Genomic DNA, 16723 nt, shown 5'->3' with positions numbered 1-16723 from the left:
GTGAGGCGTCGCCTTATCACCCCTGGTTGTCCCCTAGGGTCAGGGCCTATTCGTGGTGGGTTTGGCCGATTAAGGTTTGGCCATACCCACCCCGAACGTGCCACGCCCGAGATCGGTGGTCTAGGGTTAACATGTGGGTCGGTAATGCTCCAAGTGGGACGGTGAGTAGCCTTCAATTCTTTTATCTTTTCTTTCATCATTTGAGCCACTAAGAAGGCCTCTAGCAAGGTGGTAGGATGAGTAGCTTTGACTTCCGCTTGGATATCACGACGAAGCCCAGAGATGAAAGTACTTTTGAGGACTAAGTCCGACCACCTGTGAACTCTATTGGCGATTCTTTCAAACTCCTCTTGATAGGTTCTTACAGAAATCTTTTGGGTTAGTTTCGTCAAGGTGGCTTGAAAGTCTTCATAGTCAGAAGGTCCGAAATGCACACAAAGCGCATCGGCGAACTCCTCCCAAGTGGCGAAGGGCGTGCGCAATGCGTTGCTTGATACTATCTCACCTCTACGTCTTCAAGGTGGAATGAGGCCAGAAACACCTTTTGGTGATTAGGTGTCCTTTGATAAGTGAAGAATTGCTCCACCGTATAAATCCAATCCAATGGGTCACCACTGCTGAACTTAGGAAAATCGATTCAAACGGTGCGGGGTTGTAACATTTGGTCGTGTCCGTTCTCAAGTCCTCGGTGAAGCAGCTCTTGTTGTTGGACCCTTGGCTAATGTGGGGGCTCCTCCCATTCATTCCAAGGCTCCTCCTATGGATGTAGGGCCATAGGTTCCCTCGGGTGCAAGGGAGGTAAGTCGGTGTGTGCCCGTGCGATTCGTCGCGCTGTTGCCATGGTGCCTCCAGGATTGGTCCTCATCGGTTCCCCTCTCTATGTAAGGGGAGTTCTTCATGTCTTCGATGACGCTCAGGGGTATACCTTGGAGGGTATTCATTCCTATCAGCAAGGGTGGTCTTAATCTCCAACAATGTTTGTGCCATAAGTGCTATGGTTTGCGCGAGATCAAGCAAGCCTTTTGTCCGTCCTCGTGAACTCTAAGGGGATGGAGATCTTGATATAGCCATGTGGTCCGTCTCCACACCTTGATCACTTACTTGCTTAGCTGCCTTGGATCTTGTGGTAGCCATAATGGATCGAGGAAAGTTGGCTCTGATACCAGTCGTTACGAACCGGCCTAATACGATCTGCAACGGTTCTAGACTCGGTAAAGCTCATAAATTTTGAAGGAATCTACGAACAATCTAACTAGCAGATCCTAGCTTGATAACCCACCAGTTCTTGGAGAGAGCTTTCCAATGAATCCAAGATCAATTAGATTTTAAGATATCGACTAAACAATGGTCGAAGGTCAATTAGATCCTAGCTTGATAGCCCACCAATGACTAGATAGATGCTAGGTTTACTCCTTGATGTGAATGGGGTGAAGTTGATATAGAAGAGGGTGGTTAGAAGCTGAAAGATGCCGACCAAAGACTTCGGCAATTGAAGAAGGGAGGTGAGAGAAGGCGCCAATGGCTAGAGATAAGTAGAGAAAGAGATAAAAGCCAACGCCAATTTCAATATCATCATAATACTCCAATTAGGGTTTCCTCTACATATATATAGAGGTTCACTCTCAGAACTCCTCAACTAAGTTAAACAACTCCAAACAACCCTATCAAATCCTAACAAAACCCACATTTTCGCCGCGGTGCGTTCCAACGCGCCTGATCGTATTCAAATGCAAAATTTCTATTCTTTGTTGATGCGAACGTTGTGCAGGTGTTCGAATGACCCGATTCCGTTCGAACGCGCCATTTGCGTTCTTTATTTTTGTGAACGTGATGCAGGCGTTTGCACCCTCATTCGAACATAGTCCCTACGTTCTAACGCATCCTGACAAAAATAATTTTATTGCTTATAACAAACTCAATTAGATAAATAGGCTTATTCCAATGAACCCAATGTTACACGTGGAGCCAATATGGATCGAATCATATCAGATAATAAACACCATCACAATCGATTTAATTATTTGAGATATACGACTCAAAATAATTATATGAAATCCAAACTCATTAGAAAAACTTTTGGTCAAAAATTGTCATCCCCTAAATGTAAATAGTCATGTGATTCTACCAGGTCATATAGGAGTCATGGCCTCCTCTTATCCAATGACGTGGTACTAGTTGGGCTAGAAAGCTATAACCAAAAGTTTTGGCACAATCTGGATCAACAAAAGGTCACTACTGTCTGTGTTGTTGAGCCTTAATTCATATGGAAGGAACGCGCCTTCAGTCTCAGAAATGTTTTGCAAATTGACCGACCATTGGTTGTCTCTAGTTGCACAATCATGTCAGACTACCTAGCTTTGTCAATCTCTCCAAATTTCATGAAATTATTTTTGATTGTTTTTATACTTGGGATCTTATATTGTCCCTCGGAAATTTCTTTTAATAAAATTAAGAACAAATGTACTATAGTGCCCTTTTGAAGACCCTTTGTACCCAAAGGTTGTTACATATATACTAGTCGTGCGCATGAACTAGCTTTCATTGCTCTCCTAAAAAAGATCTCTTTGGTAGAGAGCGTTCCATCTTTGTAACTTTGGTTTATTATAATTTAATGATATAACTACGGTCTTTTCTCTCAAAAAAAAAAAAAAAAATCACTCATCACACTATGAGCTAATATCACATTATCTCTGTTAGAAATCCCTGCTTGACCTTAGATGGCTTTATTTCCTTTGATCAATCTCTTACCTCCAAGATCAACCCAGTTATCTCATCTCCTCCATCATCAATATTAGTTTTACTCTTCCCACCTATGGTCTTAGGGTGTTCGTCTCTTTTATTTTCCTGACTCATTTGTGTGTTTTGTCTTTTTCTATTTTCATATAAATTTTTATTGTTGGTTAAAGATTTTTCACCAGCATTTTGAAGATTCACAGGAAGACATACATCTAACTATGATCACAACAAAGCCAGATGCAGAAATTTCTTTTACATGTGTATCTACTAGGTTATGCTTCCTATTGCCCTAGGGCTTGATATCTCGCAATAAATATAGTAATTAAGTTTTAGGCTTGTGTGTAGAAGGATTAATATTTTAATCTCTCCTCTCAAATTGTATATTAGATCATCATTAATGAATAATAAAAGCATGCAATTAATATCGAGTTATAATTAAGGAGGCAAGTATGTAATTAAACCCCATGGATCTGAAGTGTGATCATCCATCCACATGGATTAGAAAAATTAAAATCAAATTTGAAAACATGTACCAACCTCATATGTACTAATTTCTTAAGAAAATAACACAAACATCAGCACATGCTTAAGCTTCTTTCAACCCCCATGTTGCTTTTTGCATACTAACGTCCATAATCTTCTCAAACTACATTGCTACAGAAGAGAATGCCCAACTTTTAGGTCCCACCTATTAGAGAAAGAAAGATCCAAGGAAAATGGAATCATTAGAACTCAAAATTTTCAAAATAAATAACGACTCTAATCTCTTACAAATGATACCAGGTTTGGAGGGCAAAATAATCTGTGTTCTTGCAAAACCAGACAAGAGGCTGTTAGGCCAACTTGCATATTAACAAGAAAACGCAAGTGTAAATTAGTAGCAAGATGCACTCTTTTTTTTGGAATTAATCAAAAATATCTTACATTTTGTTTTTTTATTTCAACCCCTAAATTATGGGTTTAATTCTAAAAAACAACCCAACATTATTTTTGTTTACCGAAAGTAACCATATATATTAATTTACGAAAAAAATAACCAAATGCTCTTGTATAATTTACTCCTCTTTTCTTTCGAGACCAACAGTTTTAATATAAATGAGAGATAATTTAGATATTTAAATTTTTTATTATTAAAATTAATAAAATGTGCTCCATTCCAATAGCTGCCGTCAAATTAAGTTTAACTCAAAGTATTTTGAGGATTAAAACTATAAATAAGGGTTGAATGGTAAGTACTGATAGGGTAAAGTGTAAACGATAATAAAAAATATTGCAGGATATTTTTAATATATTCTTTCATTTTTATCCCAGCCAGTTAGTGGAATTATAGTCATTAGCTCTAAGGTATATTATGCTTGAGGACTCATCTTTGTACCACTGTAACTTTTATTTGTGTAACTATATAAACGCTGAGATAGTGAAATGAAATAAATAACTCTTATTTTTTAAAATAAAATATATATTCTGAGAGAAGTTCATAAAGTATTTTTTTCTATTAAAAAAAGCACGTTCGCGGTTAACTTTAGATAAAAAAAAAATGTAACAGTTGGAATCTAGACAGAATTTCCATCCAAATCCAAAGCACAGTAGGATAGAATATATTTAACCCTATTCACATTTATTTACTTTTGATAGTAACTAAAGCAATTAGTGACGACTCACCAATTACTCATGTATATATCTCTATTTATCAATGGGATTTTCGGCATAATTACCACTTAAGACTTTCAAACTATCATATATAATTACCACTATATTCCATTAGTTAAATATATTAAAACCAAATTTAGATTCAAAAAAGACTATTTTGCCCTCGCCTAAATTATTTTAAAATGGTTTTAAAGCTATCCAATATTTCACCCGTTATCATACTATAACAAAAAAAAAATATCTTCTTTTATGCGTGACTAAAATTATTTATAAAAATTTTCTATTCTAAATTTTAAGAAAGAAGAGTATTTCAGTTATGTATATTTATTTATTAACTTTAACTATAAGCGGCTAGAAAGTTTCTGTTTAAAAATTGATCTAATGATAATTCTAAAAGAGTCAAAATATTTTAATAGCGATAATAATATTTTAAGAGTTTTTCAGCGGTAATTATATAATTAGAAAACTCAGCTTCATAATTAAGAACGACTTAGAAAACACAAATTGCAATGTCTCATTTAATGATAGAAAGACTAAATTAAGGCATCTGGAGCTCCTAAACAAAAAGAAAAACAAGAAAAAGAAAAAAGAAAAGCATATATCCCAAGGCATTGACTTGCTTGTTTAGAATAATTTCTAATGTTGCAGATCTGTGGACCAAACTCACCAAACTAATCCCATGGACAATAATTGCAACCTTTCCTTAGTGTGGACTTGGAATAGGGCTGGGGCTCACAACCATGTGCTCAATTAATGCAAACCTTAGCATCTAGGAGAATCTTAGAACATATGAACACAATTGGCTTGAATTCATTCGAGTTTGTATTATAAGGTTATTTTACTTGGTATTATTGCTGCAAATCATTTTATTTATTTATTTTTCGAGATTTGAGAGATTATGAGATCTTGAACATTTGCTTAACTGCTGCCACATTACTTTCTAGAAGTAATTGCAGAAAAGTTTTAATTTATAGATGTTAGGGAAGTTTTTTTTTTTTTCTAATTCCGAAGCTAGAGCTCAAATCTCAAATCTTTTTAATTTCATTATTGTCTTTGTGCCAGGAAATTTTGATATTAACATTTTTCAAGATGGTAGCAAAAGAGAGGAGTTAATAGAAACCTTATAAATCTTTGGCCAAGAACTAGGATTTCCTCTTCTTTTTTCTTGACTGAGGGAGGGGAGGATGTCTCTCTCATTATTAGATTTTTTTTTTCTACTTGATTTTTTTACCTTTCTACCAATGCCAATGGTAAATCTAAAGTTGTCTCAGGCTTCTTTCGCCTCCCTTTACGACGCTTCTCATCTTTCAGTTGATAAATTAGTCTTACTGCTTCTCAATGAGGTGCCTTAGCCCGAGGAGCACCGTCCTCTCGGATCTCCCATCTTGAGTAGCCTCTCATTGTACGAGGTGGCTAGTCGCCACCCCCCTCAGCTTGCTCAAAGTATTTTTCATAATAGCACCAGGGGGCTCAATCAATTTAGGTGGTGATGAAATTTTTGTGGCTACTCCTCCCCCCCTTACTAGGATCATCTTCTATAGAAAGGTAATAAGACGCCAGAGGTGATTTTAGTAGCCGTCAGGCTTTTATCTTTATTTATTTGTCTCCTCTTTAGCATTTTGTAGGAGCCAAAATCACTATATTGCTTTAAGATCTATGGCCAATCATGATAAGCTATAATTAGCTTATACTTATACATTTTCGGTGTTATATCATTTAAAATCTTATACGCCCTCTAGGTCTGATACTTATTTATTCTTATGGTGCCGATAATGGAGCTGTTTCATTCTATCTCCCCTTTCAAATGCTTATAAATCTTACAAAAACTTATTTAAACTAATAGATTTATTTGCCTATAGATTTTTCATTAAATCTTGTTATATTTTTTTAGCAAAGATAAATTATAACGAAACTCCATATGATTTGTCTCAATTTCAACTTATCTATATGTACTTTAAACTTAGGCACTTAATCCCATATGGTTAAGATCAAATTCAAATATTATACTTGCCATCCAGAACTAACAGTACCTCATTAGCGCTAATATTTTATAGTCATTAGTAAGTTGCAAAACAACCAAATTCCTCCTACCATAATTAAATTAGACTATATTCTTATTATGATAAGTATTTAGGTTTAAAAGAAATATAAGGGTGAGATAAAATTAAGCCAGACTATAGGGAGATAAATCATAATTTTCCCTCAGCAAATGAAAGGAATTTACATAACATCCAGTTGCAATATTCTAATAAGTGAACCTTGCGAGGAAGTGAAGGCCGCATAGTGGTTCAAACTGGCACGGGAATATTCTAGCTGTTTTAGCACACAGACAAAAACAGACATATAATATCGACTAGGACAAGAAAGCAAACATACTATTCCTTTTTCTTTTTAATTCAAACTAATCTTGATTGCACGAGTAACTATATGAGGCCAGTTTTTATCATTTGTCTTTTGTTATCCTAGAGTTTTTTTTGCATTGACTCGCAGGCATAGTTGTTGTATGGAACAATTAATTGATTGGTATTTTATAAATCATACTCTATATTTTATTTATTTTATAATTCACACTTCATTTCGGACGATTTTATAACCCGACTCCTCGTGTTTCTCTTTAATTCTCATTTAACACCTTAAATTATTTTAATTAGCTGATATTAATCAAATTACTAATATACCTTTATCATATTAGGCATTTATAGATTATTTTATATATTATAACGGAATATTTCTTTGTTGGTACCATTTAAATTAACAGAGAATGTTAAATGAGAATTATAAGAAAAAAGTAAGGATCTGATTACAAAAACTTTAAAGATGGAGTGTGAATCACAAAATAGATAAAATATAGGGTGTGATTTATAAAATTTCTTAATTAAATATATCCATTAAAATATTATTTAAATAGTTTTATTTAATTTTATGAGAATAATTATATATTTTGTTTTTATTCTTATTTGCACTCTAGCATATATGGTAGGTGAGTGAAAAATATAATGTTTTTTTACTCTTGAACACTGCTTTGTTTTTACTGTCTTAAAAACATCCTAAATTATTTTAATTTTTTTCCTTCTTGGTGAAAAATGTGCTTATGATGTGATTCAAGTCAGGCTGGACTACCTTGTAAACATTATGCTTATGGCTTGAGCACTTATCTAGTTAGAGGCTTAATTTCAGTATTTAGTTTAAATTATTTTCAGCTTATGTTAGTCGAGTCATTTTATTGATGAATTTGTGGTTTGGTTAATAATTATGGTTTGAGTTAACCGATTAGTCTCCAATATAAATTATAGAGAGCAATTTGGATTAATCATATAATGATGAATTGATCAAGTTTCCTTATCTCTCTTCTCCCCTCAAGACCTAAGCTCTCCCTCGCCCTCACCATAAAGCCATTATTAGGCGTTGCCTCCTCCCTCCCTTCCTTAGTTGGACTCCCTTGGACATCGACCACCTTTCTCTCCTCTTCCTTCTCTCTATCAAGCTGATCACCACTACCAAGCCGCAAGCACCACCGCCATCTCTATCTCTATCCTTGTTCTTTCTCTATCTTCCACCACCACTCACTCACCCTAGACCACTCTCATTACCAACTGAATCATCCACCACAACCCCACCATATTTTGGACTCCATAAGAGACCTGCAACTCGACATTTATATTTTTCTTTTATTCTCATTCGGTGCCTACCATATAGGTGAATGTAAAATATATTGTTTTCTTACTTTCAAACACTGTATTTTGCTTTTATTTGTTCAAAGAAAATGTGACAGGAAAAAAAACAAGAGGTAGAAAAGTGGAAGGGTAAGGCATAAAGGCTTTACAAGGCAATTAGGCAAAAAACTCATCAAAGGTTATCTTAGAGTGACGGGGAAGAAAAGCTGCTTCCAATTCTCCGAGAGGGAGATCTGAAGAATAGAAATAAAAAGGACTTCCCTTTGATATATAAGTCTGTCAACCTCCAAATGCGAGTGGGAGAAAAAAAGACAGTTTAATATAACTTAATAGTTGCTAGCAGAATAAAAAATATTTTATTAATTTGGGAAATAAAAAGCAAAATTACCTAGATACTCAACAAAATTGTCTACCAAAGAGGACAACAAAACTGTCGTATAGTTGAATGGAGCAATTTATTTACTCAGAGGGTATTACGATCTAATGAGGTTATTAGATTTAATGAAGATGTCATTAAGCCTAATAATCTCATATGGTACACTATAAATGATAATAAAAATAAAGGTAATAAAATTTTCATAAATCTCCCTCTTTTTAAATATATATTTGTGTCTTAATACATGATACCTTTTAGTATATGTATGTGTGATATTACTTCATCATCAGATCCTTGCAAAATAATTATGATAACTTCAATGCACCAGAGTTTTAACACTCTTTTGTATTTAATTTTAACTAACCTTCTAGACTGATGAGAGTAGAACACATGCATATAGCAAAGTAGCTGAAATTTCCAGTCTGTTTCCTAGATAATTGCTGCAATAATTTCAGACAGTCACTTTTTTTCTGGAAAAGGATTCAGGGAGGTACTGAAAAAGACTTGAGCACAGAAACAGTTGAGAAGTAAACGTTCACTTCATTACTGTTGTTCTTGTTCTCATACTAACCTAACTCCACCTACTAAAATAGAAATCTAATTTATTAATTATCATTATTTTCTGTATGTATTTTCTTAACTTTTTTTTACCATAGATCTATTTTTTATTATTTAGAGGTCTGTATAATTACTTTTTTTTCTTAATCCAAATTTCTTTTATCTTTATATCAAATATACAGAGAAAATCTTTCTCTCTCTTCCTCTCATGGGGCTCCTACCTCTCTCTCTATTTAAAAGCCCACACAACTTTTGTAGTATTCTCTTCAATTCTCTTTCTTGCTTGGTCTTAGAAGATAGGTGACATGAAAGGTACCTCCTACCAAAGCCTCCTGCAATGGCCTCTTCCTTTCTTCCCAACTCACACACGCTATAGTGCCTTTCTCTTTCCTATATGAACCCTAACCCTAAATCAAATAATGGACCACCACTAATCTCACTATAGTCCAATTATTATTATTATCATAGATAATATATTTGTAGGCTATTTATAGTAGATAACTGAGCTAACTCAGTTAAGAAACACACTATAATAAACTTAAATCATGCATATATAACTCTACAGTAGAAAATTCACTAAATATGACTTCTGGGCTGTAGTGCTCAGCCTAGCTAACGTATATTATAAAGAGGGCATGGTATATAAAACCTTATTGTATTGTTTGAGATATATATATATATATATATATATATATATATATATATATATATATATATATATATATTGTGTAAGGAAGCAATACATATGCCAGGTTGTTAACGTGACAAGCTTTTTATTTCCTTTTTCTTTTTCATTTTGTTTGGTTTCTAACGTGCGAAGCTAGGCCCAAAATTCTAGCCAATGGACATATAATAAGTTCTCTTCTCTTCATATTGTTTGCCAAATCACATTCCTCATCAATTGCAGTTTTAGGACAAGGACAAGCTAATGGGAAGTGCTTCCCACTCTTGCACACAGATGTAATATTGAAACATTAGAGATGTTTTAATTTGGTAGGAAATTGATAATGATTCTATCAACTCAAATAAAATAATGTACAAAATAACATATCAATTTTTGTACAAAATCGTATGGTCATGCATCCAATAAATAACCATCCACGTACGTCCAACCCACCACATGCCATGAGAGGTGTGGGACTTGAGGTTCTCTCTCAATCACAACAACATCTCACCTACTACTACTTAGTTGGCAATTAGCAAAACCCTCTCTCTCTCTCTCTCTCTCTCTCTCTCTCTCTCTCTCTCTCTCTCTCTCTCTCTCTCTCTCTTAACTTAATACTAATTGTTTTTTTTTCTAAGACTAGTCATAAAAAATGAGAGCAGTTCTGGAGCTTGTTTTTTTTTTCTAAGACTAGTCATAAAAAATGAGAGCAGTTCTGGAGCTCCAATTAGCTCTTTTCTTTTGTTCCCTCTTCTCCTCTCTCTCTCTCTCTCTCTCTCTCTCTCTCGGCTCTATTATCTGCAAGATTCCCCTGTTGGTCTTCTCCTCTTTGTTTCCTTCCTCTCTTCCATTTTCTTCCATCACTGTGGAACACAGCTCTGCACAGGGGGTAAGAGCTAGCAGTAGAAGGAGATGCCTCCGAGAGCTTATGTTCTCATCTTTGTCTTCTGGGCTCTCCTCACCATCATCACTCCAACCCTCATCTTTTGGTCAGCGTCTGCAAAACCCAATCTGGGTTCTCTAGGTAGAGCAATTGAGGCCATTTCTTCTTCTTCTTCTGTTTCTTTTTTCTTTTTGATTGGCTAAATGCTAATTTGCTCTGTTTATTGTGATAGGTGAGGCTCCAAAAGAGATAAGATCTAGGAGAATGATGAGCTCGGCGGAGAATGTTCAGATGAGAAATAGAACAAGAAGAGCAACACAAGCATTGGCGTTGTCGCTGCCGCTGCCAGCGCCGGCTTCGGCCCCGGCACCGCCACCGATGACAGGGATTGATACAGTGAGGTAGCAGAGAGAATTTCTTTTTTATTTATTTTTAATTAACTCTTTATAGGAAGATGAGATTTTTTTTCGGAGATGGATAATACACAAGAACAGGAGCATAGATCTTATGCATAGACCATTGGGGAGGAGGAGATTTGTTCTTTGTTTTTGTTTTTGTTTTTTTTTTTTATCCTTTCAGTTCTTCATTTTGGAGTAAATTTTGCTTGTAAAGTTTGTAAAGTTTCATTATAGTCGATTGCTATAACTACGATTCAAATTCAAAGAAAAAGGAAAAAAATTCTTTGTCCTTTGATCTTTTCTTCTTTAGCTTGTAACACGTAAACATTAGAAAGAGAAATCCTTAGGAATTTCTTTTATCTTGTCACACTTTTCTCCTACAATTCTGAGACAAATATAAGCAATTGCACGTAGAAGTTGTGGAAGGTAATGAGCAATTTATTGCAACAATTAAAAGTCGCTTACTTTTTGTGAAATCAATCTATTTTTTTCCGGTTGTTTCATTTGCATCAATAAAGATAGCGATATGAACTCACCAATTTTTCTAAAGCTTAAATATAATAATTTTTATATTTTATATTTTAATTCGAGAAACTTATAACTTTCTAAGTATAAAATTAGTCGTAATAATAATAATTATTTTCTCAGGCATTCTACCATCTAAATTATTTAGTATGTGGCAAAAAGATGCAAGTAGATACATGCATTATTTGTAATTTTGTCCTACAAATATTCTGTTGAATTAATTAATATGTCGTACAGGTATGGCCCAAATGAGCTTTCTCTCCACTTGTATTTATTTGGGCCCCATTGCATGAGGATGAGTAGGTAAATAAAACACCACGAATGTAGTGATCTAATAATAATTAATAAATGCTCACAGGCGCAGATTTAATGGCATTTACTCAGAGAATGAATTTAAAAAAAAAATGGAAATTTACGTTATGGCCATTGGAAAATTCTCAAATGTCCGCCAAGTATATTCATAATATCAAAACCGGACCGGATGTTGACCTAATTACAGTTTGGGCTACTAGGTTATTGATTCAATTAATGAGTCACCAAATCTGGACTGCTAATTTATCTAAACGTATTTTATACATTTAAGTAATATATTTATAGTTCTAAACAATTCTAAAAACTAAAAAAAAAGCAATATAATTGTATTTATTCTATTATTTTAGCTATAATAATATTTAGTTATAAGTACATAAAATCACAGTACTTATATAAAATCATATCGAAATTACACTTTTAAAATTTTAAAGCAATATTACTTTAATTCTAGAAATAAATTACTCTTAGGGTAATAAAAACTGGAATATTCAAATAATAAGGATAATTAGGTAATTATGAAAATAATGAGCAACCTTGTCGATTTGCAAAAAATCTATCCAAATTGCACGGTTCGATCGGTTGAACTATCGGTTTAGCTAATTTTTAATGGGTCAATTGATTCTCCAGAACTATAACCAAACTAAATCGATTTGATAGTAGATTCACTATTATAATTAATAGTGAATTACACTTAGGCTTTTGAACTATTACTGTCTTTTATACATTTTGAACTTTTTTTCTGACCTAAAAAAATTATTAGTTCAAAGAATTTATTTCTTAGTTGAGGAGTTAATATAATATTTCTTAATTTAGGAGTTCTATATGAATAATAAAAATTCAGGGTGTATATAAAAAAGTTTGATATTTAGGGAACTAAATATAACTATACCTAACTAATATAATTCAATTGAATCTAGATTAAGAAAGGACTATTTGACAAGCAAATCAATTTTTTTATACGAAGAGGCAAATGAGTCGTGTTTTCATGCAGAAATAAGATAACCTACAGCACGAGCAATTATTATTATTATTATTATTATTATTATTATTTGCTAACTTTGCAACTTGTCGGCAAATAGATATGGCTGGGCCAGCTGCCTCTTTTGAAGAGAGATTCGTTAATTGATTAATTTATAATCTATTAAATTAAAGGGATTTTCGTGTTTTCATGCAGAAATAAGATAACCTACAGCAGGAGCAATTATTATTATTATTATTATTATTATTATTTGCTAACTTTGCAACTTGTCGGCAAATAGATATGGCTGGCCAGCTGCCTCTTTTGAAGAGAGATTCGTTAATTGATTAATTTATAATCTATTAAATTAAAGGGATTTTTATATAATTGCCACTAAAATATTTTAGAATATTATAATTACAACTGCATTCTTTACCATGAAAATCATTCTGTACTTTAAAATTATTCTTCTATTAATTAAATCTAATTAATCATGAGTAAACACAACTTAGATTCAAAAAAGATTATCTCATACTTGCTTAAACTATTAAAAATAGTATAAAAGCTATCTAATCTAATGTTATATCTAATATCGTAGTACAATAAAAAATAGTCAAAAATTTTAGTGGAGCTCGAATTCAGTATAATATTATCATGGATAAATTACAGATTACTCCCTTCTAGTTATGTTTAAATTAAACTATCTTATCAACTTTCATTTATATTATTTTGCCCCATGAGTTTAGACTAATCAAAACTGTTAACCTTTTCGTGCAAGCTATTGGAGAAAATTTAAATTACCATAATGCAATACGGTATTATGAATTTTTTACTCATATTTTTAAGATGAATGAAATTTTTTCTTCCATGATTGTATATTAAGGGGATATAATATGATAAAAAGATATTGACAAAGATTTGATGCTTCTAATTATTAGATTGGAGAAGACACAAGATGTTGAAAGTGTATTTTATTTTAAATTTGAAGAAATACGATAGAAATCTAATGGAAGAAGAAGGACAATTATGATATTTTAATATTTATTATGGTGCAAAAAAATCTCTCTAATAAGTTTTTTATTTTTTGAGCTACACTCTCATTGTTATTTTGTATGGAAAAGTTAATAATATTATTAGTATAAACCATAGGGAAATAACGGGCATTTTAATTTAAATTTGAAGAAATAGGATAAAGCTAGTAAATTTAATAGAAGATGAGGGACAATTTTGATATTTTAATATTTATTGCGATTGGAAAATTCTTCCTAGTAATTTAAAAATAAAATTCGTCCCACTTTCTTTATTACTTTTGGATGTAAAAATTAATAGTTTTATATTAGACTAAATCACATCAGGCCAAAGTGATACAAATAAAAGTTACAATTTGATTATAAGCATAAATACAATGAGCAAATTGTAGCTTTGGATTATTCTCTCTTTGCTTCTTAACTTGAGAAGTAGGGCTAAAATTTAAGTTGTTGAAGCCTTATAGAAACAGTGAAAGCTCATGAAATAATTAAATTAGAGTTGGAGAACATCCTTTAATGGAACCCAACATTGGTTGGGTGTGGTATGGAATTGTGTCGGCAATACTAGCAGAAGCAAAAGTTTCTTAGGGCATCTTAGTCAAAATAAAGGAACTTTTCTTTTCCTTCCTTTTTTTTTACCAAGCCAAATGATGATGTTTTTGTTTTCAAAGTAACACTTCATCCAAAACCCATTTTGCCTACTTTTGGATAGCCTCTAGGCTTTTAGACCTTTGATTATTGTTCAAATTTATGGAACTGGTCTATATTACTAGTGAATTTCCTAGCTGGTATTTTTGTGGGTTCACCTGAACTAGGGAGCCGAGTCTTAGTGAGCCGACTTTCACTCAGGCTTGACTTCGAGTTGGAATTTCTATCTAGATTCAGCTCGATTCAAGTCATAGACAAGACTAAGTTGTTCATGTGCCTCAATTTGAACCTAGCTCTCATTAAGCCTTGAATGAGCTATTCTCAAATTGTAAATTAGTCTAGCCTATTTTCACGCCTAATTGACCATATTATAATAGATAACAAGATTGCAAAGACCCTTCCATAGAGGATCAGACCAAAATTTACAAACTTGATTTGAGATGATGTATTTGGTGAGATTGTGAGCGGCCAAATTGCTACCTCTATTGGTTAAGCAGATATAAATGGAAGGGTTTAGAGATAGCAACTAAGATGCTTCTTTGTATCAACAAGAGCACAGTCTAGTCCAATGACTTTGCCAACCCTATTAGCTGATTTGACTATCGTGAGGGAGTCACTAAAAAGCCCAGCCTGATTAGAGTTGAGATGACCTTCATAAGTTCTTTGAGTCTATAAAGAATCGATATGGCCTCAATATGAAGAGCATAGTGTGACTTTTTTTATAAGTCAATTTGAAATAAAGAAAAATCAGAGTATAATCACAATATTAAATTTTTAGAGCAAAAATTTGGTAACTCTAGCTATATATATAACATTCCCCACTAAATACAGATGCCTCTTATGTGGGTAGTGATGTCCACGTAACATATTGATCAATGTTTCAATACAATAAATAGGAGGAAAGATAATACTTTCACAAATAATATAAACTAGAAGAAAGCCTAAAATACCATAAAACACAACAAGCTCCAAAATACAAACCATAGATAGATCCTAATATCCAAACAAGGGCTACAAGCTATCTAACTTACGTTACAAAAATAAAAATAAATGAAAAAAAATGAAAACTAGTCTTTGCCAAATCTTCCACGAGCTCGAGTCCATCCACCAATATAAAAATATTTCCACCAGAAAGTGATGAGCATAAAATCAAGTAAATATTTACTACTATAGTCTAATAAATGATGCAATATTAAGCAAATATGAATATGTGTTTCATAATCAAATCAATGCATCCGTAAACCATACTTAACATATTCATCTAATGCGCACATGCATTAGCAACCAATAACCTACCGTGCATCAATCTGAACTATCGAGTCCTCAAGCTTGAGCTCATACTAAGCTCCGCTTATAAGCCTACACCACATGATATGTATCATCTCAAACTACCAAATCTATAATATAGGCTCATGTAGAGTTACGCCCGTAGGCCATATCAACACTCATAACTGGCCACAAAAACTCAAAGGGAGGATAGATCCTAGCGGTAACTCGCCAGTCCGTCACCCGGCAAATAGCATGACCAATTGTTCATCACCACAGAACAAGGACCTCAATCATAAGCCCATCACATAGATCAGTATCGCATATCAATACTACCATTCGAGCCTCGACTCTACATCATCGCATCACTATGCGAAAATTATGAGTCATCACTCACAAACACCCTCACCCTACGTCATCGGGTACTGCTAAGTCTACATCATCATACCCCTCTCTCTCTCTCTCTATCTTAAATACCCTACAGGGTATGACTCTCATCGATCGACTATAAACAACCTATCACCCGACGAAACGGCTGCCTAATTATCTATAATCAACAAACTGAGACATCAAGCATATGCCCTAATATATAACTATAATAATATCTCTTGCCTCTAACCCTGATTGAGAGGTGTCAAGTACTATCAAGATGCAACAACCACCCCCTTTATGGTCATGCATGTATACAAGTGGTATAATATTATACAACACAACAAGCATAATAGAATACACATCATTATTATATTTTGCGTGCTAACATACACGTTCATGCTAATAAATATGCGTAGAAATCATAATACACAAAATCTTACTGAATAACAAAATAAAATTAACATGCATGACATGCAGTAATAATAGTAAAGAAAACGTATGCACATGTATAATATGAATGCAATGATATCATAAGGTAACTTATTTCATTCTCTACACTACTCCTATTTATAGAAGTTTCACTTGCGTGATGTTATTTTCCTAATACTAGCTGCGACTGTGCCATGAGATTATCCTCATAAGGTATGGAGTCCACCTCGATAAGGAAAGTAATAA

General features: G+C 33.5%; 1 long non-coding RNA gene across 1 annotated transcript; it reads left to right on the top strand.

Annotated features, from left to right (window-relative positions):
* The first annotated feature begins 10293 nt into the window (after nucleotides 1-10293).
* LOC140795743 (uncharacterized) lies at nucleotides 10294-11228 on the top strand. Its single transcript, XR_012110349.1, has 2 exons — nucleotides 10294-10682; nucleotides 10774-11228. It is a non-coding gene; the product is annotated as an uncharacterized lncRNA (long non-coding RNA).
* Nucleotides 11229-16723: the final 5495 nt, after the last annotated feature.

This window comes from Typha latifolia, chromosome 1, assembly GCF_019914945.1.
Source record: "Typha latifolia isolate L0001 chromosome 1, TyphaL0001v2, whole genome shotgun sequence".
Classification (NCBI taxonomy): domain Eukaryota; kingdom Viridiplantae; phylum Streptophyta; class Magnoliopsida; order Poales; family Typhaceae; genus Typha; species Typha latifolia.
The sequence above is the reverse complement of the archived record's forward strand: the minus strand, read 5'-3'. Positions and strand labels throughout refer to the sequence as shown.